The 22,695-nt window shown below is 35.9% G+C and overlaps 1 protein-coding gene and 1 long non-coding RNA gene across 6 annotated transcripts in view; one reads left to right on the top strand and one right to left on the bottom strand.

Moving 5' to 3' along the window:
- The window catches only part of LOC131432009 (apoptosis-resistant E3 ubiquitin protein ligase 1), a 213,166-nt gene that overhangs the window by 51,146 nt on the left and 139,325 nt on the right, over positions 1-22,695 (bottom strand). The gene's annotated exons all lie outside the window — the stretch shown is intronic.
- On the top strand, positions 7,131-8,135 carry LOC131432013 (uncharacterized). Its single transcript, XR_009229771.1, has 3 exons — positions 7,131-7,230; positions 7,292-7,644; positions 7,702-8,135. It is a non-coding gene; the product is annotated as an uncharacterized LOC131432013 (long non-coding RNA).

The raw sequence follows: 22,695 nt of genomic DNA, 5'->3' as shown, positions 1-22,695 counted from the left end.
TGCTTGTCAACTAATGAGAGTGATTCCTTTTGAAGGTACATCTCTATTGAGATGAAAAAGAAATCTTTTCATAAGCTTTCCGATAAGGGTTCGAAGATTGTGAAATAAAAAAATGGAGGAAATAGCCCCATATCTAAGAAAATTAGATTCTGAGAAAGAATTCCCATCACTTACCGGGACATCAAAAACCTCAAGTCTACCTTTTTTTTAATCAGAGAAACAATTTTCAGTCATACTTATGAATCCTCCCCGATATTGTGGGTAGGCTTTTTATTACTGTTAATATTCCTCTTGAAAGTTTGTTGATTTCATGTCTATAGTGAAAACGTATTTGAAGCCGTAATCGCAAAATGGTCCCTTCTTCTAGCGATCATATCCTTCGATGGCTAATTTACCCAACGAACCCATGGATTTGATCGCTGTTTTAAAGTGGAACTGTAGAAGAATCATTCCGGAAATAGATTCTATCAAGTTTCCAGATTGTTTATTTAAAATGTGATGCTTTTGCATTGCTCAAAATATGGCTTACTTATTCCTAGCGTTCAAGTAACAATGAATGGCAAGGGCATTGTGATGTACTTCAAAAGAAGAGATAACAAAACGCTCGTATATCATGGCTTCCAGACGCACGGTCTTTGATAGCATTTGTGAGTTAGTAGTAGAATCAGAGGGGCGAATTGATTTGTATCTGATTCTGATAAAAAACGCGGTTACAGGCGTCGGTTCGAAACGATATAATGAAAGAAACATCAATGAGTACTCTTTTGAACATGGCCCGACAAAAGCACAACCGTAGAAACACGAACGAGACAGATAAACGAAACGAACGAAACACCACTTTCGATGATGGATGATTCACTTGCACTCTTGTCATGTAACAATAAAGCCCTAGAGCTCAACTGAATCAAATTCAGTTTGTTAATAAACCTGCCAAACTCTACCGAAAGGCTGATGAATTTATTGTAATTTTATAAATTGTGAAAGTTTTTCTATTAGGAGGGAGATTTAATATACATTTAAATGATTTGACACAGTGTATGAAACTATCATTTGCGAATGATTTTAAGCTGGTGAAGATCATCGAAAACACTGACAACGGCGAATTCTTGACGATGCATTTGCCGAATGCCATTTTGTCAAAAGAATTATTTCGCCGACGTTAATATTGTTTTGAAATTGATTTCAAATAAAAAAAAATGAAAGATGAAAGTGCTCACGCCAGTTTTATTGACCCGAAATGGTACATATGAAATATTTCCTATTTTAAACCATGGATAAAGTCATTTTCCCGTGTTTAGTTCAGAAAGAATACTCTCTGGATGGAATTCTTCAGATTGCTAATTTGATTTTTCAATTCATTTGGCAAAATGACGTTTTTGGTGAAATGACGTTTTCGACGAAATAAACGTTTCGGTGACGATTCATGCGGTCGTGGAAACTATCTGTTTCTTATTTTTTGACATAGGACTATGTTTTTCGTTACTATGCTCACCTGGGTGCATTTTGAAAATTTTACAACACGAAAAAGTAACGAAACTACTTCAGATTTGATTTCTTAGTAACTTTTTTCCTAATTCTTCCACGAAACGAATGGAAGAAGGTGTAAGATTGATATGAATATTATGTTTATTATGTAAACATTGTTTAAATAGTGAAAAAATAGGTCCAAGCTCGAAATATCAAAATCAACCGAATCTATAAATATACCATATTGGACGTTTGCTAGCCTCAGTCTACGTTAATCCATGAACGGAGACATATCGATTGCGCAGGCCGCCATCTACGTCAAGACAGTAGAACTAAACCCAGCATTATTCAACTGGTGCTTTAGTCAATGGGGAATATGAGACTCCGTTCCTCAAGCCTAAACGTAGTAAAACAACAACTAGTTCTTCTGTGAGCATATCTGCTGTTGGACATTCGCAGTGTGAATTTCGCTTCAAACAAGATTGATTGCATCATCCAGTTTCTCGTCGTTTGCATTGGAGGAAAAGGAAACGAAAAGTGGACAACTATGGGGAATATTACACAAAATCAGCCATTTCAATGGCTCTAAATGCTATCTAAAGATCTATTAAGATTTCATCCATGCAAATTGAAGGTAAAAATTATCAATTTAGTACAAATCTTGAACAATTTGATTAGCTTTGGGAACTACGTTGTACGAAATTCGCATCAAACAAGTGCAAGTAATGCTCCGAACAGTGTTTAATATCGTGAACGATTGTACGTCTTGCGGTACGATCTTCTAGGCTCAAACTCGTACATGATTTGAAATGGCGCCTTACTTCCTAGAATACAAACGCAACCATCCGGAACCAAGTAATCTTTTCCAGGACTCCAAAGCTACTAACGGTCTTTTTCAGAAACCTAAAATTAACGTAAACAACTTATTTAGAAAACTCCAAATTGGAAACCAAATTGTTCTTTTCCGAACTACAAAATCTTAAAGGGTCAAACGGTATCAAATCAATTAATATATATACACATCTCGAAAGCAGTCCTACACCAGTCTCGCGGTTATGTCTCTGACACTATCTACTCCTAGTTTTTTTTCTGTAAATTTATAGTAGAAGAAGATTTGCGGTCGTTCTGATTAACAGGAATCCATTTGAACGACTTAATGCAATCGTCGGATAAGTGCATCTTAGTTTGGGAAACCCGTTTAAGTATTTTTGAATGCATAAACCGGACAAAAAAGTAGGTGGGTAATGTCAGAGATATAACTGGATGACATGAATACGAATGAAACTAACACGTATCTTAACACTTCTGAATATCTAAAATCGTTCTCATGAGTTTTTTGTTTCAATTATAGAAGCTTTAACCTTAAAATCGTTCACCTCTTCGGGCCAGAAAAACTTACTGACCCCATGTGCGGGGTTGGGGATCGAACCCAGATGAGTTTTGTGAAAAGCATCTACTATTCCCGTCCCCTCGTTCTGATAAGTTGATACATGAGAATTACAATAATTTCAATGGAAGAAAGTATCTAGAAGCTCGCAGGCTGAAACAAATTAATCGTGTCAAATTTTACATTTTTTGCCTACTGAATTGATAACGCGAGAATGCAATGCCACTCTCTGAAGCAAAACCGTCGTCCGATCACTAGAAAGACAAGCGTCAGTTTTTCTCTTTAATATTCGCTAATAGAAAACATTTTGGAAAACTATAATTTTGAGTTGTTCCAGGTTATTTCATACTATTACAAAATTTATTATAAATTGCTGATCATGTTTCCAATTGCATGAAGAAAAAATTATGTGGTTGGGTTAAGTACAACAAGAGAAATTGTCGATTAAGTTCTACCCATTCTTGTACAGGATAATTTTTGAAAAGGTGCCCCATAGTAAAGTAAGTCGCATTCACGACAAAATTAACCGTGCTTCCAAAACAAATGTGTTTATCCGATTTTTGCATTCAAAAATACTTAACCGGGTTTTCCAAACTAAGTTGCACGTATCCGATTTTTGCTTCCAGCCGTTCATTTATGGAATTTATGCAAATGTCAGAAGTATCTTTTGATTAGTCGAATTCAGTTTTTGTCAGAGTTTTACAATAATTTTTGCTTAAGGAGAAACAGTTTTAATTTATGCATTGGAAATATCTACTTTGGAAATATTTACATAGATTTCTATGAAATTTTTGATTGACGTCGCGTTTTTGATCCGATTTCCACCACTGTTCCATGATCAAGGTCATCGTGCGATTTTCTTTAATGCAAAGAAATAGCAGCGTTCCGAGGATTCTTTCCGGAACAAATATTTTGATACTGATTCTTGTACCATGAGACGCTTTCCGTAAAAGACGAACGGAGAACATTGAAAATCATGGACCCTCGGGCGAGGCGAACGGCGCATAAAATGCATCCGTAGAGGGTCAGCTTAGTATGTGAAGTGAAGTTTCCATCACCAACTATTCTAAATATATAGAGTTTTGTTCACTAGAATCGAATAATCGTAGAACAATTTCCAAGCAGTAGGTGTAATGATTTCGAAAATCGGTTCAAAATCTAACCACTGTTTGTATTGTAACTACAAGAGTTTTGTTATTCAGGAACTGGAACTAAATTCAATACCAAAATTCAGAATTTGGAACTGGCTCCGAATTTAGTTGCAAATTTCAGGCTCAAAAACTAGATCGAGATTTGATTTCATAAATTTAGTTATAGAATTTCTTGCACTGAAATCAGTTTCAGGATCCAGAATTCGAAGTTCATTCTAGATCTGAATTTTGGGCTTGAATTCCGGACCTGAATTGATGAACTGAACTCAGTTCCAAAATCTAGTTCCAAAACTGCTCGAAAGAAACCGAGCTCAATTTCAGATTGCAGGTTCTGAACTCTGCAACTGAATTGTGAAAGTGTACTTAGGAATTGAATTTTGATAGTAAATTCTGGAAGTGAAATCAGAATTTAATTATGATCTAGAAGTCAGTTTCAAAGTATTGGTTTGAAGTTCAAATCTAGGATATTCATTTCTTCAATGTTTTTTCCATAATTCTGAAGTAGAATTGCTGAATCCGAATTCTGAATAGAAATTTCGAACTTAAATTAAAACTTTTAATTCAGTTCCAAAAACTAGTCAAGAAACTAGTTCCGAAAATCGAATTCCAGGGTCTAGAATTATAAAACTGAATTTTGAAACGAAATTCTAATCCTTGAATTAAGGTCAGAACCCAGGCTCTGATGGCAGTCCCAAAATTCAGTTTTAGAATTCAGTTCCCAATTCATTTAATCCAAATGAAGCTCTACACCTCACAAACGTTCTGTTTTTGCTGCTGGTGGTTGAATGCAACTAAAGCTATCTCATAACCGTCGTTCGAGTGCGAAAAAGGGCAAGGATGCGAGATGAGTTTTCCTCATTGTTTCCAGAAGTTTGAGAAAGCTATATTTTTGAGTTATTTGTGGTTATCTCAAACTGTTGAAAATTTTATCTTAAATTGCTGATCATATTTCTGATGGCACGTAAAAAGAATTATGTTATTATGCTTAGTACAATTCAAGATATTCACGATTAAGTTCTGCCCATTCTTGTACCGGATGAATTTAAAAAAAGCACTCCATAATAAAGTAAGTCGTATTCACGACAATAAAAGCGCATGAGGTTTCTACATTCCCTAAAAACCCTCAAACTCGTAATTTAAATCTTATATATTCTTACATTTCATTACGTTACGTTTTAGGCTTGCAGAATAGTTCAAATTGAACTACTTAGTGCAAACTTAAGACGTAAAGTTAATGTTACTGATTGCGTTCAAAACTGATATGACACGCACACATATTCAAGAGATATTACAAGAACGGTACTTTATTTTTTGCGGAATTTATTCCATCCGAATAAATTTCATGTTGATGTGAATCTGATTTCAAAATTTTCTTGAATTTGGAATAATTTCGAAAAGGATTTAACACAGCACAGATAAAAATATTTATATGTATTTTCATGCACATATTTGGAGCCGGAAATTTAATATAAAGTTACTTCTCAGATCTTTGCTTTTCAATTTACTTTGAAGGCAAAACTAAGCGTAAATTAAAATTTGTTGTATAATTCATTGAAAAATTAAGGCATTCTAATTTACTTTTACATCGATGATGGTTTTCAATCAAATTTTTGATTCAATTGATGTCTATTTCAAAGTATCATTGAATTACATGCCATGTAAATTTCATTATTTTTTCTGTGAGGTTTATACTGATTGTTCACTTAGCTTTATAAATCTTACGAAAGAATGGCCTATTTGGCAGGAATATGCAATTATAGTGGTTTACTGTAGGCTTTCGTGAAGTTTAAAGTTTTAATGCAAGATTTATGATGTAGCATTGAAGACAGCAATAAGTATTTATAATTGTTAAAAATGTTTCTTGGCATGAAAAATAAAGACGTCAGTAGTCCTACGTCAAAATTAATTTGATCCATTCGACCGAAAACTTCGTCGAATAAGACGTGCCAACAAAACGCATTATTGTGCAATTATCACACAGAACAAAACATTTGCATTTCTATCAGTTCTCATACATTCGATTGGTGTCATTGTGTGTCTCAATGGCACACGCGCGCTACGACGACAGCAGTTTTTTGAGATTGTGCGAATCGCAGCAAGCGCTGCTTTGTTGACTTGTATTTACACTTTTATCCCAACTGGCGCCAACTAGATTGCTTCGGTTAATGGAATTCAAAACAGTTGAATAATATGATGCCATGATGATAACAATCATATTCGCTTAAATATTTGCATGTTCCGACATTCCTGACGGCCCCCAATGCAAAACATTTATGACTAAATTAAACGATTTGTAGCTGCCATAAATACCGATAAAAAATTGATATTATCAACTCTACTATCGCACGAAAAGAAGTCATAGAGACATGATTCTTTCCCATCATGCAGATGATTTCACTGCTCTCTCTAGAATCGCGAGTGCAAATAACAAAAAAAAAAAAACAAAACGACGGAACAAGCGATGAGTATTTATGCAACTCATATGCCATAAACTTTCGCCGGATACGTGGTCTCATAAGCGTAGCAGTTGAGTGGGGCATGGCATGCTTGGATGTGTCATTTTCCAATATGGTCTGCATCAAGGGTATTATATGGTGAACAAAGCACCCGAAAGAGACGAGTTCAGTTTGATGGTGTGATCACCGAACAGCACCACAGCCATCCGAATTTGTTATTCGGTTTTATCCTTTCGGGGCTCGTAAAACCGAAAGAAACCCCCATTCTAGATAAGCGATATATCCGATGTTATGGTTGACTTTTCGGAAGGATGTGCATATTCTCTTGAAAAGCGAGTGGTGGTAATTGAGAGTGCCTAGCGTCGAGTTTCCAGGTCACGTTTCTGGTGACAGGTTCGATGTCACTATACCGACTATCAGCTGTGAGATGTTAGTTCAGTAATGAAAATCTGTACGAATGATGGAGACGCAAGGCACAAAACACGAAGCGTCTCCATGAAACACTCATTTTAGGTTAATTCCAATCGATTTCCTTCATCACACGATCGGCAACAAATCATCTGCAGAGAAATTATTCAATCAGTTGCTAATTGTAAAGCCATTTCTCGGGGTGCACGATGATCATTCCTCCCAGTCCATCCATTTCCTATCGCAGTAGGCTAGTTGCCAGCAGCTGTCAAATTCAACTGCTGTTCAAATCGTTCAAACATTACTCATCACATTCTGCGGCGATGTGGCGAGGGTGATTATACTGATTGAGTTAAATAGGGTATTTTTCAATTTTATATCTTTTATCTGTTTATATTTTTTTCTCTTCTTTCCTGAATCAGCCTACAGCCGGCATCCGGATTCTGGTTCGATTTCGCTGAAAGTTTGATTTATATACCGGCCGGGGCAGCACATCGCGGGAGCGTAAACAAGTTATTAAAATAATCGATTAGCGGTTACACAATCTGCCGTCAATCGGCTGGCTGGCGATTGGAACGACGGGGATGCCACACGGTAGGGTGGTTCCGTTCGATTATTTCACTCGGCTCGGGGCTCGGGGCAACACCGGGAAGCACTAGGGACTAGAGACAGCAGGAGGCCGTAAATTTTCGGCATTGAACGGATTGTGGATGCCGGAGATGACTGCCCTGGGAGTGAAAACTGTGGAACGCATTTGTAATTCATATGGCGAAAGGTTGGTTGAAAATTGTATGAAATGGGATAATTATAGCTTTATAATGTTTTGGCACAGCTCATATCACACAGTTCGATGAGGAAAATCGGCACCACAACATAAATAATTTCCCAGCCAAAGGATTGTTACAAATCAAACGTGTATATTTTTCTTTTTGCTTTCGATAGTCTACAATGTGATGTGATTTTGGAAAGCCAGCAGGCCACCAATTTCTTCGTTGTTTATAATCTAAATCAACCGACATGTAACAATAAACAGTTAGCACGAATATCGTGCGTGTCTCTCACTCGTTGAATGTGCAACTCGTTGCTTTAGATATAACAACACCGTGAAGCGGTTTTGCAATAACAAGTGGCAGTAGGCCTGGAATCGGGTTGGCACGGTAACACACTAATGGCGATATCAAAGCATGGCCTTCTAATATTCTGCGCTAACAAGTTTCAAATGCCAAACAAAAGAACGGAAACCGAGCGGGTATTTAATGAATTCGCGAAATCTGATTGGATTGGTGAAATTAAAATTATGATAATTACACGTTGGCACGATCATGAAAAAACTTGCTCTGTATAACTAATTTCCTGGGGCTCGCAAAACCGTTTCCTACGGTTTAATGGTTCTAGTTTCGTTCATTCAGGTAATCAACAGTCATAAAATCAAAAACTGTATTCTTGTTCGTTGTTCAATAAACAGTCGAAAACACTTTCAGTGAGGTAATTAATAGTGCTGTTGGATGGCTGTAGTTAGATTACCCGAATGGATGGTTCGTGTCCTAAGGTGGTACGGTTAACGATACTGCGAACGTTAGTCACACCAGGAACAGACGGAATTTGATGGAAATATCTTTTCATTCCGAAACACTGCACTGAAGGCTATCATTAAATCTCATGATTGAGAATTAAAGTAGTCCCGGGCTATCCCACAGACATCGACCTGTTTTAGCTTGGTCATCCTCATTCCTGACATTCGGACTACATGTCCAGCCCTCAACGATTGGCTATGTTTTATCAGTTTTCAGAGATTATTCATTCTCGCCTCAGCTGCTGATTGAAGTCTGTTTGCAATCAAATCACGGCTCACATTAACTAGAGCAACTAGCTGGATAATTTCAGGCATGAGTAACTTGCAACTCCACATACCCCGCGCTGCACGGATATAAATTCGTAGCCATGTTTAAGGTATCATAAAAATCATGAAACATTACTTCTCGTCAAACCTTGCCTATTACTGATAATTCCTTAATAATAAGTAACCTAATTTCTTACTCATGGTACCGGCCACGGATTTTTATCCGTGTAGATTTACACGTTTTCAGTATGACAAACTATTTATTTTTCGACTCAGAACTGTCTTTCAAAAAGGTAGATGTATTTTTGCAAGCTCTTTTTTTTCGGGTTAATAAAATAAGCGATCATTTTTTTCGCTATTATTATCTTTCTCATGAAATTTTTTTTCTCAAACTTAGATTTAAGTGACCGATTCCAAGTAGCACGTTAAGTTGCTGTCCTGTATTTTTCTACTGATTGTGCAATTTATCAAATTAGTTTATATTACTATTCTAGTAACTGTTGTGTTATGGAAAAAGCGCAATTTTTCTTTGTTGTGCAACATATCTTTAAGTTCTTCCGTTGTTACGAACATTTATTCACAATTATTGTGCAACTGATACAAAAACTCATGCATCGATCTCACTACAAATGCTACAACTAAATCAGTGAAAAAACGATTGTGAAACTCATGGAAACTACTACGTAATGTAAACCAGAATTGAATTGATGTTTACAAAAAATAGCAAACATAATCTCTAATGAATAAGTTTCACATTTGATTTTCAAAACAACTGCTCTTAACACAAACATGGAACTTTAAAAATATTCTGCACATAAATAAATGATAATACTACATATTGTAGTATTGATCATTCATGTTTTAGTAAATAGAAAACAACGAGCTGCATTTTTATGGTGAAACATGTCTTCGTACGCCTGAAATTTTCAAGCGCCTTTGAATGTACGTGTTTCGATGATTGCACATCAATTTCTATGAAAATAACAATCTATTATTTTAAGTGAATATGACGGAATAGTGTTCAAAATATGTAAAGGGTGATTTTTTAAGAGCTTGAGAACTTTTTTAAACAATAAAACGCATAAAATTTGCAAAATCTCATCGGTTCTTTATTTTAAACGTTAGATTGGTACATGACATTTACTTTTTGAAGATAATTTCATTTAAATGTTGACCGCGGCTGCGTCTTAGGTGGTCCATTCGGAAAGTCCAATTTTGGGCAACTTTTTCGAGCATTTCGGCCGGAATAGCCCGAATTTCTTCGGAAATGTTGTCTTCCAAAGCTGGAATAGTTACTGGCTTATTTCTGTAGACTTTAGACTTGACGTAGCCCCACAAAAAATAGTCTAAAGGCGTCAAATCGCATGATCTTGGTGGCCAACTTACCGGTCCATTTCTTGAGATGAATTGTTCTCCGAAGTTTTCCCTCAAAATGGCCATAGAATCGCGAGCTGTGTGGCATGTAGCGCCATCTTGTTGAAACCACATGTCAACCAAGTTCAGTTCTTCCATTTTTGGCAACAAAAAGTTTGTTAGCATCGAACGATAGCGATCGCCATTCACTGTAACGTTGCGTCCAACAGCATCTTTGAAAAAATACGGTCCAATGATTCCACCAGCGTACAAACCACACCAAACAGTGCATTTTTCGGGATGCATGGGCAGTTCTTGAACGGCTTCTGGTTGCTCTTCACTCCAAATGCGGCAATTTTGCTTATTTACGTAGCCATTCAACCAGAAATGAGCCTCATCGCTGAACAAAATTTGTCGATAAAAAAGCGGATTTTCCGAATGGACCACCTAAGACGCAGCCGCGGTCAACATTTAAATGAAATTATCTTCAAAAAGTAAATGTCATGTACCAATCTAACGTTTAAAATAAAGAACCGATGAGATTTTGCAAATTTTATGCGTTTTATTGTTTAAAAAAGTTCTCAAGCTCTTAAAAAATCACCCTTTATAAGAAAATTATCAAACATTCATACTTTTCAGACGATTTCAATCATATTGATGTTTCAATAAATCTGAAAAATCTTGAAATGAGTTTTTCTTCAATATTTTCCAATATGGCATCGAGGTTAACAGTGTGTAGAAAAGAAAATGGTTCATCCAACGTTATGGTTTATTTCACTTAAATAAAAGAAAATATAAACATGTAAATAATGAAAAGAGAAATTTTTGTTTTTATTTTTATCAAAATAGTTGATTTTATTTTTATCAAACTTGTTGACTTAAACAACAATACAGTTTCGTCATTCATCTTAGTGAACCCGACTTTTGTGATACGCACTGTAGGCCAACCTTGTGCTTTAGTTGCAAAAACAAGTTGCAACAAGTTGGAAAGTGATGTTAGATCTGTTCATTTTTTCGCGAGATGAAAACCGAATACAAATTATTGTCGTGAATACGACTTACTTTACTATGGGGCGCCTTTTCAAAATTTACCCTCTGGGAGAATGATAAGTTTTTGATCGTGAATATCTCTTGTTATACTTAACGCAACAACATAAATTCTCCTCCATGCTATCAGAAATATAATCAGGAATTTGTGATTGAATAATCAACAGTGTAAAATAACCATAAATAACTCAAAATCTATGTTTTCTCAAACTTTTGGAAACAACGAGAAAAACTCATCACGTTTGCTTGCCTTTTTCGCACCAGGACGACGGTTTTGAGGTAGTCAGGCACATATCAGTTCCGATGTACTACTGGCCGAGTGTAATAGGTAAATCTTAACCGAGAATTGTTCATTTTTTCTAGTACGTTAGACGGAACTGGATATCGTGCTGAGGTTCTTCCACCAATATCAGTAATAATGAGGTGGTAAAAACCTCAAATGCTCAGGTGGAATCAATGTAACTCTTCTTCGCATTCGGACGTCGTGGCTAGCAGTAAACCAACAGTAGCAGAGAACTGAATTTTAAGTGAAATTCAATAACTAATCTCAGAAACTAAATTCTGATCCACCTGTATTCTGAAGTTAATTTTAAGTTCATACTTCTATTTAAAAATTTAGGTCCAGATTACATGGTTCAGAATTTAAAACTATGACTCTAGAACTGAATTCTATTTCTGGATTTAAAAAATGGTTTCAAAATTAGTTCCTTGTTCAGGGACTCGAATCCAAATATAAACATAAATATTAGGTCTGAACACGGAACCTTGATTTAAAAACTGAATTGAGAACAAGAGTTTAATTCCTGAATTTAATTCATTTCCAGAATTCAGAACTTACATGTTGGAACTAAATTTTGAACATGATTTCTGGAACTAGATGCTGGAACTGAATTCAGTTCCTATATCAAGACTTGGAATTCAAGTTCAGAATTTAATTCTACAACGCAATTTGGAAAATTGCTAAAAACAACTTCAGTTCCTTACTTCTAGAACTAAATTTATGACCTGGGTTTTTGATCTAGATTCCGAAAATTTGCAACTGAATTCGGAGCGTGCCCCAGATTTATATATTAGTTCTTAAATTTTAACAATTATAAACATTGGACAAATTACGCAAAGTGGTTTTTTAGAACCACTCAAATAATTTCAAAGGATTTTGAGTATTTCTACTAATATCTAAATCTACAAAACTGTATTTGTTCCGTGTTATTTAATTGTATGGTAGAAAATGTTTGCCGTCAATTAGTCGTACTGTAGTATGGATGCATCGTTAAAATTCTGGAAGCGAAGCAATGAAAGTTGAAAAATATACACAATCTAATAAGAATGATGATCTTTATCCAGAAGTGAGAATGAAACATGTCAGTTTTATTCGTATTCACGTCCTCCAGTTATGTCTGTGACATTACCCACCCGCCTTTTTGATTTGATTTTTGTTTTCATTGCGTATGTAATGCTGTATTTCTGGAACTTTTATGATAATATTCTCATGTCGGCTAGTTTTGCGTTCATTTCAAGCAGATAAATCTGGTACAACTTATTTGCAAGTTTCGAATTGTGTTTCTAAAAATGAAGAAATTTGCACACACTGACCTAATAACCAAGACTATGCAGACTCGGCTGCAAAATTGTTTCACTGCGAGGTTTTCAATTTGGCTTACCATTTTTTGCCTTGCGGAGAGCAAAATTTCACTTTTTTTTTCTTCACAAGAGATAAACAGCCATTTCGACATATATTGAGTCGGATACAATTATGACAGTCATTTGGAAAATTTTCGATAAGTTGAACAATTGTTTTAGTTACTTCGTTTTTACATGACGATGTGAACATTTTTGCTGAGCTTCTATAACTGCTAGTGCAACGTGGGCAAGTTGGTGATTTGCTGCACAATTGTTTCAGATGTACCTTAAATTGTTCTGTAGTGATTTTTTGGGTAGTATTTTAAAACCTAACAGTGATAAGTTGCTCAACCGATTTTAATATATTTGAAAATCTTTCTGAACTTATCTAACATAAAAAATAATTCTAAAACAATTGTAGAACCTCTTGAAATCCGAAGTTCCTGAATATTACAGGGTGGCAAGTAAACGGGAAAATCGGGAAAAAGTCGGGAATTTAAGTGAAAACCGGGAAAATATTACTAGCTCAAATATATGAGTAACAATGGTTAGAATCATGATTTTTTATTCAACAACTTAAAAGTAGGAGACAATACCTAATTTTGCGCTTGGCGAAATCTTTAGTCAAAGTGTTGAAACAACTTATTATCCCATACAGATTCTATGTTTAACATTCCATTGGAAATTGGGTCAACAACAACATGTCTCGTCCAACGTCCAATTTTCAGAGCTTTCAGCACAATAGATGTTCATTTTGAAAAATAAGGATAATTGGGATAGTAAAATAACTCCGCCGTTCTAAGGACCAGTATAAAATCTTTAAAAGATTCAAAATATAGATTGGTTTGTTCGGTGAATCTATGTTCAATTTTCTTTTAAAGGTGTTGATCGATGCAAAAGCAGTCCCAACAAAAAGCGTTTCTTGGAATGATAGCACGTCGTCCGTAGGTCGTCACACCAACCCTAGAACTCGTTCTGCTGTACTGCTTTTGTCGATCAAAAAAGTTTTAACATCGTCGTTGTTTTTTTTTCTCCGAGCCGTCGCAGAACGTATTCAGAGTTCGAAAGTCAGTTCTTTTTGTTAAATCCTCCCTTGGAATGTACTTTTTTTTATAACAGATATTTTTTATTCAAGCCTATTTGCGTACAAGCTTTACGTGGCCGATTGAGCTGAGTTTTTAGTTAAAATTTTTTTTTGTATTGGATCTCGTTTTCACTCTTTTTTCTAGGGGGAGAGGAGCTTCCATTTCCCTCCTGCGAGGATTGAGGGGCACTTTGTTCGTGGCTCGTCTCGTCATCCATTGCCGTGGTATTGTTGTTGATTTCGTTGCAAGTTGCTCTAGATGCTCCTTATTGTACATTGGTTGCAGTTGCTGGTTGGTTGGATGGTAAGCTGTTAACTGCAGCTGGTGTACTTTGTTCTATAGGGAATACTGATGCTTCATTGTAGTTGGTGGCTATCACAGGTGTACTGAGGTTGCTTGGGGTTGGTGTGAAGGAAGCACCGTTGTCCTTTGGTGTGGATGTCTCCTTGTCCAGTTTATCACATGGCTTACCATAGTGAACAGCTTTTTGGCAATATTGACATGTGGCCATCTGATTGTCATAGGTAACAAGTGATTTGCACGAAATTCTTGTATCTTGACCGAAAATCACATAAGAAGGTATAGCCTTCTTCAAGTGTATGCGTAATAAACGTACGCCATTTAGAATACCGGGGAAAAAATTCTTCCACTTTTCTTTTTCGATAGAGAGAATATCTCCGTATTATGACATAGTTTGCGAATACCTTATGATCAAAAAAGAACCGGAATTTTATTAAAAAACGCAAAATTTCAATTTTTAATAAATTTCTTTATTATCGCCTTCAAAGAACTCTCCTCCTGCGGCAACATATGCTGGCCAACGCTTGATCCAATTTTCCATACCTGTTTTATAGGCCTTTAGTTCACGCAGCGAATTCTCTTTTATGGTCTCTATGGTCTCAAAACGCGTTCCCCGCATTGGCAATTTGAGTCTGGAGAAGAGGAAAAAGTCACACGGGGCCATATATGGAGAGTACGGTGCTTGACTGATGATATTGGTCACTATCTGCGTTGGAAATCATCTCTTTGGCCACATCAACATGACGCTGTTTTTGAATGAAATTCAGCTTTTTTAGCACCAGCCGAGAAGCGAGGCGTTTCAAACCCAAAACATCAGTTAAAATGTGTTCGGCTGATCCATAAGAGATGCCCAACAACACAGCAATCTCTCTAATCGGTACAGAACGATTTGCTTCGCCGATTCAATGTTTTCTTCAATAACAGATGTTGTTGGGCGGCCAGGGATCTCTTCATGATCCAAGCTTGTACGACCGCCTTTGAAGCGTTTATACCACTCGTATGCCTGTGTTTTTCCTAGACACGATTCACCAGAGGCTTTTTCTAACACTTTCAATGTTTTGGAACACTTAAATCCATTTGCAACACAAAATTTGATGCACGCAAGTTGTTCTAAATTTTCATCCATTATAAAAATCGTCACACGAAAATTTTTCAACTTTTTTGTATAGACGCCAAACAAAAACTAATCGTACGATACGCGTCAAAATTTGACAGAACGTGTATGAAAGGGTTACCAACGTTGAGAGAATAAAAGTTTACCGATTTGACAAGCGCGGGAATTTTAAAATGAAAATTCCGGTTCTTTTTTTATCATAATCGATTACGCTTGAGGGAAGATCATGCACACGCACTTCTCGTGCTCCACATAGTGCACATTGTTATTGTCTTTAGCGAATTGAATTGCATCCAACTCTTTATAAAACTGGATATAAACAACATTATTTGTTTTATTGCATTGAAGTAAATGCACACGTTTAATGTCAAGATGCATTTGCTCCTTAAGCAAACCTTCAAGTTCTCGTATCGAAGGTTGAATTTTGCACTGCCAGAAGTCAACAATAATTGTATTCTTTCGTGTCGGCGGTAGCTTTTATTCGTTTGGTTCACACGTTTTCGAGGTCGTTCTATTGTTCACTACACAATACTGTACTTCGTTTCTTTCGTCCCGAACGTAAGCGGTTTTGTTTTATCGACTGACCCTTTTTCTAGCGAACTGAGTTTAATTTATTGAAAAATACATGTAAACTAACAAACTGAACATAAAAAATACATATAAACTAACAGAATTCAACAGATTTTACAATTAAGTATCTTGTAGAATTTATTTTCACATTGAATGCATGATAACTTATTATTGAAATGCCATCAATAATTTTCCATATTTTCCATTTTCCATTTTCCATTTTCCATTTTCCATTTTTCATTTTTCATTTTTCATTTTCCATTTTCCATTTTCCATTTTCCATTTTCCATTTTCCATTTTCCAATTTTAATTTTCCATTTTCCATTTTCCATTTTCCATTTTCCATTTTCCATTTTCCATTTTCCATTTTCCATTTTCCATTTTCCATTTTCCATTTTCCATTTTCCATTTTCCATTTTCCATTTTCCATTTTCCATTTTCCATTTTCCATTTTCCATTTTCCATTTTCCATTTTCCATTTTCCATTTTCCATTTTCCATTTTCCATTTTCCATTTTCCATTTTCCATTTTCCATTTTCCATTTTCCATTTTCCATTTTCCATTTTCCATTTTCCATTTTCCATTTTCCATTTTCCATTTTCCATTTTCCATTTTCCATTTTCCATTTTCCATTTTCCATTTTCCATTTTCCATTTTCCATTTTCCATTTTCCATTTTCCATTTTCCATTTTCCATTTTCCATTTTCCATTTTCCATTTTGGTGCTGAATTCTTGATCTGAATTTTAAAACTGAATCCTGGACTGGAATTCTGTGAATAAAATTTCAGAGTAAAACCCAGGTTCAGAATTCAGTGCTAAACCAGAGTGCTTGTGTCAAATTCAATTCCTGAATATAAGTACAGTGAATTCAATTCAGCAATCCAGATGCAAAATTCGGTTTCGGAATTCAGCTCCCAAGTTTTCTTTTGCCCAGAATTCATAGCCGGTTGTTTATAGGCTTGCTTGCTTGCTCTTGCCAACAGTGAGCAACACGCTACTGCCTACTTTTTATAATTTTTTACAATTTTCACTAGTCAAATTTTCAAGTGTAAACTTTCTATATGAGAAAGGCAATAAGTGTACTTTTATAGAAAAGCATCGTTATCATGATTTTGTAAGAACACTAACAAGTAGGTACAAATTGAATAAAATATTTACAAATTTACATATTTTTCACCGCTATACAAAATTTAACAAAGCACGCTACACACGGGGCAAAGCAGCACGTACCGACGCGTACCAGTTTTGCATCGTCATTTTGAATGACGATTTAAATGTTTTGACACTCATCACGCTATAATTTCGGAACCGGAAGTCGGATCTGGATAAAATTACACAGTATATTTGAAGACAATGAGTGCTTTAATTTGAATCATGATTTGTGCAAATCGGTTTAACTATTGCTGTGAAGTGAGTTTCGATTTTGAAGCGTTTCTTCACTATTTCGGTGTTTTCGGAAGCGGATACCGCGGACTAGTAGTCCCAAAGTAGCTTTATATATTCACTAAATAACAAGATCTGCAACTAGATGAATTTAGCAGTAAGTTTGATAAAAATGTGCACCTCGTTTCGCCATCGCTTGTGAAAAAATACTGATGAAATTGAAAATTTTCACTTCCTGCACTGTAATACCGGAACCGGAAGTCGGAGTTGGATTAACTTTTCAAGGCCTTTTTAAAGAATGTTAAGACCTTTTATTTGCTTCTTAGTTTGTGAAAATCGGTTGAAAAATTTCCCAGAAAATGGAGTGCGCATGTTTTAATAAAATTAAATATTTTCTGTTAAATCTGGAACCGGAAGTCGGATTTCAATGAAATTCGAGAAAAATTGTATGAGGCCATAAAACCTTTTATTTGAATCTAAGTTTCTGAAAATCGGTTCAGCCATCTCTGAGAAAATTGAGTGACATTATTTCACCCTTTCGGTGAAATGACCCATTCGGCGAAACAACTTTCGACGAAATGACCCGCTCCCACCCTTACAGTTGAAATAATTTTCAAGTATTTTTTCAGCGTTATTTTCTACACAAACAGCTTTATTTTCTACACATAAAAACATTTGAGGACTTTCTGAGCAGAGCTTCGATTTAAAAATTACTCACCCAATGGCACAGGCATGATATTCACAAATTGCCAAAAATATTGTAGAAAAAATTGCGAAAGCTGTTGAAAGCGAATAATATTGAGAATACTCTAAAGTCACTCTTTTTACGCGGGAGATACGTACCGCGTAAAAAAAATCGCTTATTTTCGGAAATCCACGTAAAAACCGCAAAACCTAATTTTTTCATGCCTGATATCTTAAAAATGCATGAATCGTCCAGATCTGGTGAATCTGGTTTTTTAATCGACTTCGGGACTTTGAAAAATTTTGGGATTTCTGAAATAGAAAATTTTTTTCATTCCAAATGTCTTAGAAATGCATGAATCGTTGTGATATGGTGTAATCTCAAAACAGTTTTTTTTTAAACAAACGTCTCTGGGACTTGAACTGTAACTTCGGAAATCCGCGTAAAAAACGCATAAAAACACCGCGTAAAGCACGACCTCAGTGTAAAATATGTGTAACGGTTCCCTTGCCATCAATTTGCGGAGATTCTCAGTCAGAAGTGCTATAAACACCCGATCAGTAAAACGGAACAAAAATTACAGTAAAAAACAGTTTCGTAATAAGTGCTAATGTAAGTCTGGTCTCGTCAATAGTTACACTAACGAAATTTTCTAATAAGTAACAAAAAAAAAAAAAACAACTGTAGAAATGGCATGTTGATCGGGCATTCCGACGTTTCTGGCGGTTTTTGATAGACTTTTTCAAGGTAAGTTTAGTGTTGTCGTTTAGTTTTGACGGTTTTGTTTATTGCGAATGGTCGGCGGTTTGGTGTTTGGTGTTATTTATTCATACGTCCTTAAAATGGTTTAGTTAACAACAATAGTTTTGTTGAAGAACCTTTGATAAATGAAAATTTTTCGATCGGAATCAAACACCGAGAGTTTTAAGTAATTTCTTTCTTCAGAAAACTTATTGCTTCGTGGACTGAAGTTGTATGGTTATCATTCGACCAATACTGAGAAACTAGAACCGAGTAACTGACCATGACACAACCATTTCCTGCAGGTGTACAGTCACTGAAGGGATGCAATATTCAAAACTATCGAACCATGTTTTCAACCGTACCGGACCGAGGAGGTTTCGCTTTCGCTTGCTAGCGTGGGGAAGTCGGCAGACGCTGAAGCTGTTTAATTATAAATGAATTTACCTCACGCTATTACTTTTCTCACAGGGGTAACACCGATCGGACGGTTGATCGAAATTCATTTTAGTTCAGTAGTTTGGAAGAAACCAAAACTCATCAGCAAATTGGCACTGGAGAATTTCGATGCCACATCGTCGGGTTGATGTTTGTTTCCTGCGCGTTCTCGCTTTCACAGATCTCCTCGGTGGGGAGGAATTAGTCTTTCAGTCTATCAACTGCCAAATTAATTATTTTCTCCTCCAGAAAAGATGATTTCCTCTGCAAACATCATTAGTAAAAGTGGCCGCGGCTGTCAATTTTCGATTGAAACTGATGAGGCCGGATTTTCTCGTACAGTTGCTAGAATTCATCCGTGACAGATCCGATCACGTAAGCATTCCCGTGGATTGTAATGAATCAACATTCTCTGCTAAATACAACTTATTCCAACCACTCACTTTCTACTCTTGGGAATTTTAATTTTGCATGGTTTTGGTGAGACATTTCCGGTCATTGCCTTCGTCCCGTTCCGTGAGTTCTTAATTCTTGCAGTGCAATGCTACTGAAGTGAAACAAAACACATATTTGTCATGAAGGAAAAAAACGGTATGCAAATAATGAAAAGTGACCCGCCGCTACTGAACCGCAAAACCGCAACCTATTAACGGATTATGCGAGCAGCCGCCATTAGCATATTTTCCGTTAATGCAAGCGTAAGAAAATCCGACCGACAATTATTCAAATTAGACCGAGACCAAACCGAAGTCACTGGGGGAAAGGAAAAAAAACGAAATAACCATCAGGAAACCGATTATGGCTTTCGTTTCCAGACACATTACCGTTGTTTAATGATGACAATTAAACACATTTCCTATTGGTTTTTCCTGATGCTGAACGGGTCCCGAGTGGGACACTGCAGATTGAACGGTCAAGTTGCAGTTTATTTACGATCGTTAAGCGTACATTGGTTTTTAATAAATCACTTAACTCGACGATTTGTGATTGCTCTCCTGTGAAATGAGCTTATTCGCACTGATAGAACAATGGAATGAAGTCAGAATCAATTTGACACGATAAAAACATTTATTTATTGCCATGATTTTCCCGGCCGCCTACTTTGCGGGGTTGAAAACGGCAATCTCAAAATGGCGAAAGAAATAAATTGATGCTCAGACACACAGCACACTGTGATGAAACTTTTGACGTTCGACTTGGTGGCACCACGAAGGTCACCGAAGTGCTGACGTAAAAATTTCAAATGCCATCAGATTCGGATTTCTGGAAACAGAAGCTAGCAAAGGTCATATGGGTAATATCTTCTGAACACGAAAAGGTGTTGCTTCAACTATTATTTACAGTTATGGTAAGGATAGAGGGGATTCGGATGAGTGCGGCGGAATCGGTTTAATCGTCGCTGGGTTTTGATGATTCCTGATAGTGGTGATGTAAAGAAGCATGCAGCGATTGCATGAGCAGTAATTTTGGAATGGAACGATTCCTGTTTGCTTCCCTCGTGAGTTTTATCAGCATTTGTAAGCCGTGCTGGCTTTTACCGGTTAGGAAACCGAAGTAAAACTAGTACCTTCCGAAGCTTGAAGGTCATTCGGCTGACCTAGCTGCTGTTGCTTGGTCATGGGCACCTTTTTTAATGACTTTCAGTTTTCTTCGACAGTAGCTTTGACCGTATTTTTGTTCGTAGTGAAAAGTTTATTTCTATGTCAAATAATAATAGAAAGCAAGTGTAGACTCGAAAAGAGCCGAAGATCAAACGTAAATAAATCGAAATTTAATTTTGAATTTTTTAGATTGCTTCAACAGGTGGGTAGGTAATGTCACAAACATAACTGGAGGATGTGAATACGAAATAAACAGACAAGATTTTTTCACACTTCCGAATATATGTAATAAGATACTAGTAGGTTTTGTGAATTTTACGACCATGTTTTTGGTTTGATATTACAATGACAGAATTTTATAATTTTTTGGCATTTTCTCATGAAGACTTTGTTATGAATTTTGATATTTTAAATCTTATATTAAAGTAAATAATGTTAATTTCTACCATTGAGGTGTTCGGTTATAATAATGAAATTTGTTATTGGTTTGCAAATCATTTCTACCTGGGCATGGTTGAATTACCCGAATGTCAATATGCCGATATCCAGCTTTTGACTGCAGAAGTACCAACAATAGTAATCAAATATAATAAAATGTAACTCACTTCACTTTCTCACATAGGATTGAATAGATTTACACTAACTGACATTCAAATGTAGTGTATCAATGAGGTAGTATTATGCAACAGAAATCTTCAAATCTGTTTTCTGAACTTTTTTAAAATGTAAATTTAAATTTTAAATTAAATATTTCGGAGAATTTCTGCTGTAATATACAGGAGAAAATGTAAATGAGAAAGGCATCATTACACCAATAGGTGGATTAAAACAGGTTTTTGATTTAGATTTTAAGATTTCCGAAATCGAAAATTTTTATTCGATGCCAAGTGTCTTAAAAATGTGTAAAATGTTAAGATACGGTGTAATCTCAAAAAGATTTTTGTTTGGAAATAAAACGACTTTGAACTTTGGACAAAATTAAAAGCCGCATAACTTCAGAAATCCGCAAAATTGGAAAAATGTTTTGATGCCAAATGCATGAAACGTAGAGATCTGGTGTAATCTAAAAACGATTTCTTTTAAATCGAAGTGTCACAGAATTGACTTAAAAAAAATTCGGAAAAAACGGGATCTTGACGTTTTATGCATTTCTAAGTTATTTGGCTAAGGACAATACAAGAAAACCGGAATACCTTGAAAATTCGTATAAAAAACCGCGTTACTTCGGAGATCGGCGTAAAAGAACTGTGTAATTCAGTGTAACATGAAACAAATAGATATGATTGTATAAGTGACGTAACCGACAAAAAGCGTTGTATTTGAACGCGCTCAATTTTCTCAGAGATGGCTGAACCGATTTTAACAAACTTGGGCTCGTTTGAAAGCTACTGTCGGGCCATTGATCAAGTTCGAAGATCAAATGGCTGAGACTTTTGGTTCCGGAGATATGATTGTATAAGTGACGTAACCGACAAAAAGCGTTGCGCTCAATTTTCTCAAAGATGGCTGAACCGATTTTAACAAACTTGGGCTCGTTTGAAAGCTACTGTCGGGCCATTGATCAAGTTCGAAGATCAAATGGTTGTGACTTTTGGTTCCAGATATATGATGTATAAGTGACGTAACCGACAAAACACGTTGATTTTTATCGCTCCTATATATATAAACGTGCCAAAATTTTGGGATCACCTCTAATTTTGTTAAGCTTTAGTGCTCAAAAGTTTAAGCACCTCGAAAAAAGCCTTCATGCAAAATTTGACCTAAATCGGACATGCTTAAGGGGTGCTGCTCGGGTTTTTGATATTTTTTCTAAGTCCCAAAAAGTTGACTTTTTCAAAAAAAAATTTTCTCGAGATGACACTAAATCTCGACATTTCATGCAATTCTAAGCCTTTTGGCATCAAAAATCTTTTTTCGATTTCTAAAATTTCATGTACTCCCCCCTATGGTGATTTTTCAAGATATACGAAAATTCCACTAAGTGGACTGAGAAGGGTTTTGTTAGATTAGCATCACTGTTCTCATACAAATAGGCAACACAAATGTCAA

This window comes from Malaya genurostris, chromosome 2 (assembly GCF_030247185.1).
Source record: "Malaya genurostris strain Urasoe2022 chromosome 2, Malgen_1.1, whole genome shotgun sequence".
In the NCBI taxonomy this organism is placed as follows: Eukaryota; Metazoa; Arthropoda; class Insecta; order Diptera; family Culicidae; genus Malaya; species Malaya genurostris.
Note: the sequence above shows the minus strand (reverse complement) of the source record. Positions and strands in the feature narration are given on the sequence as shown.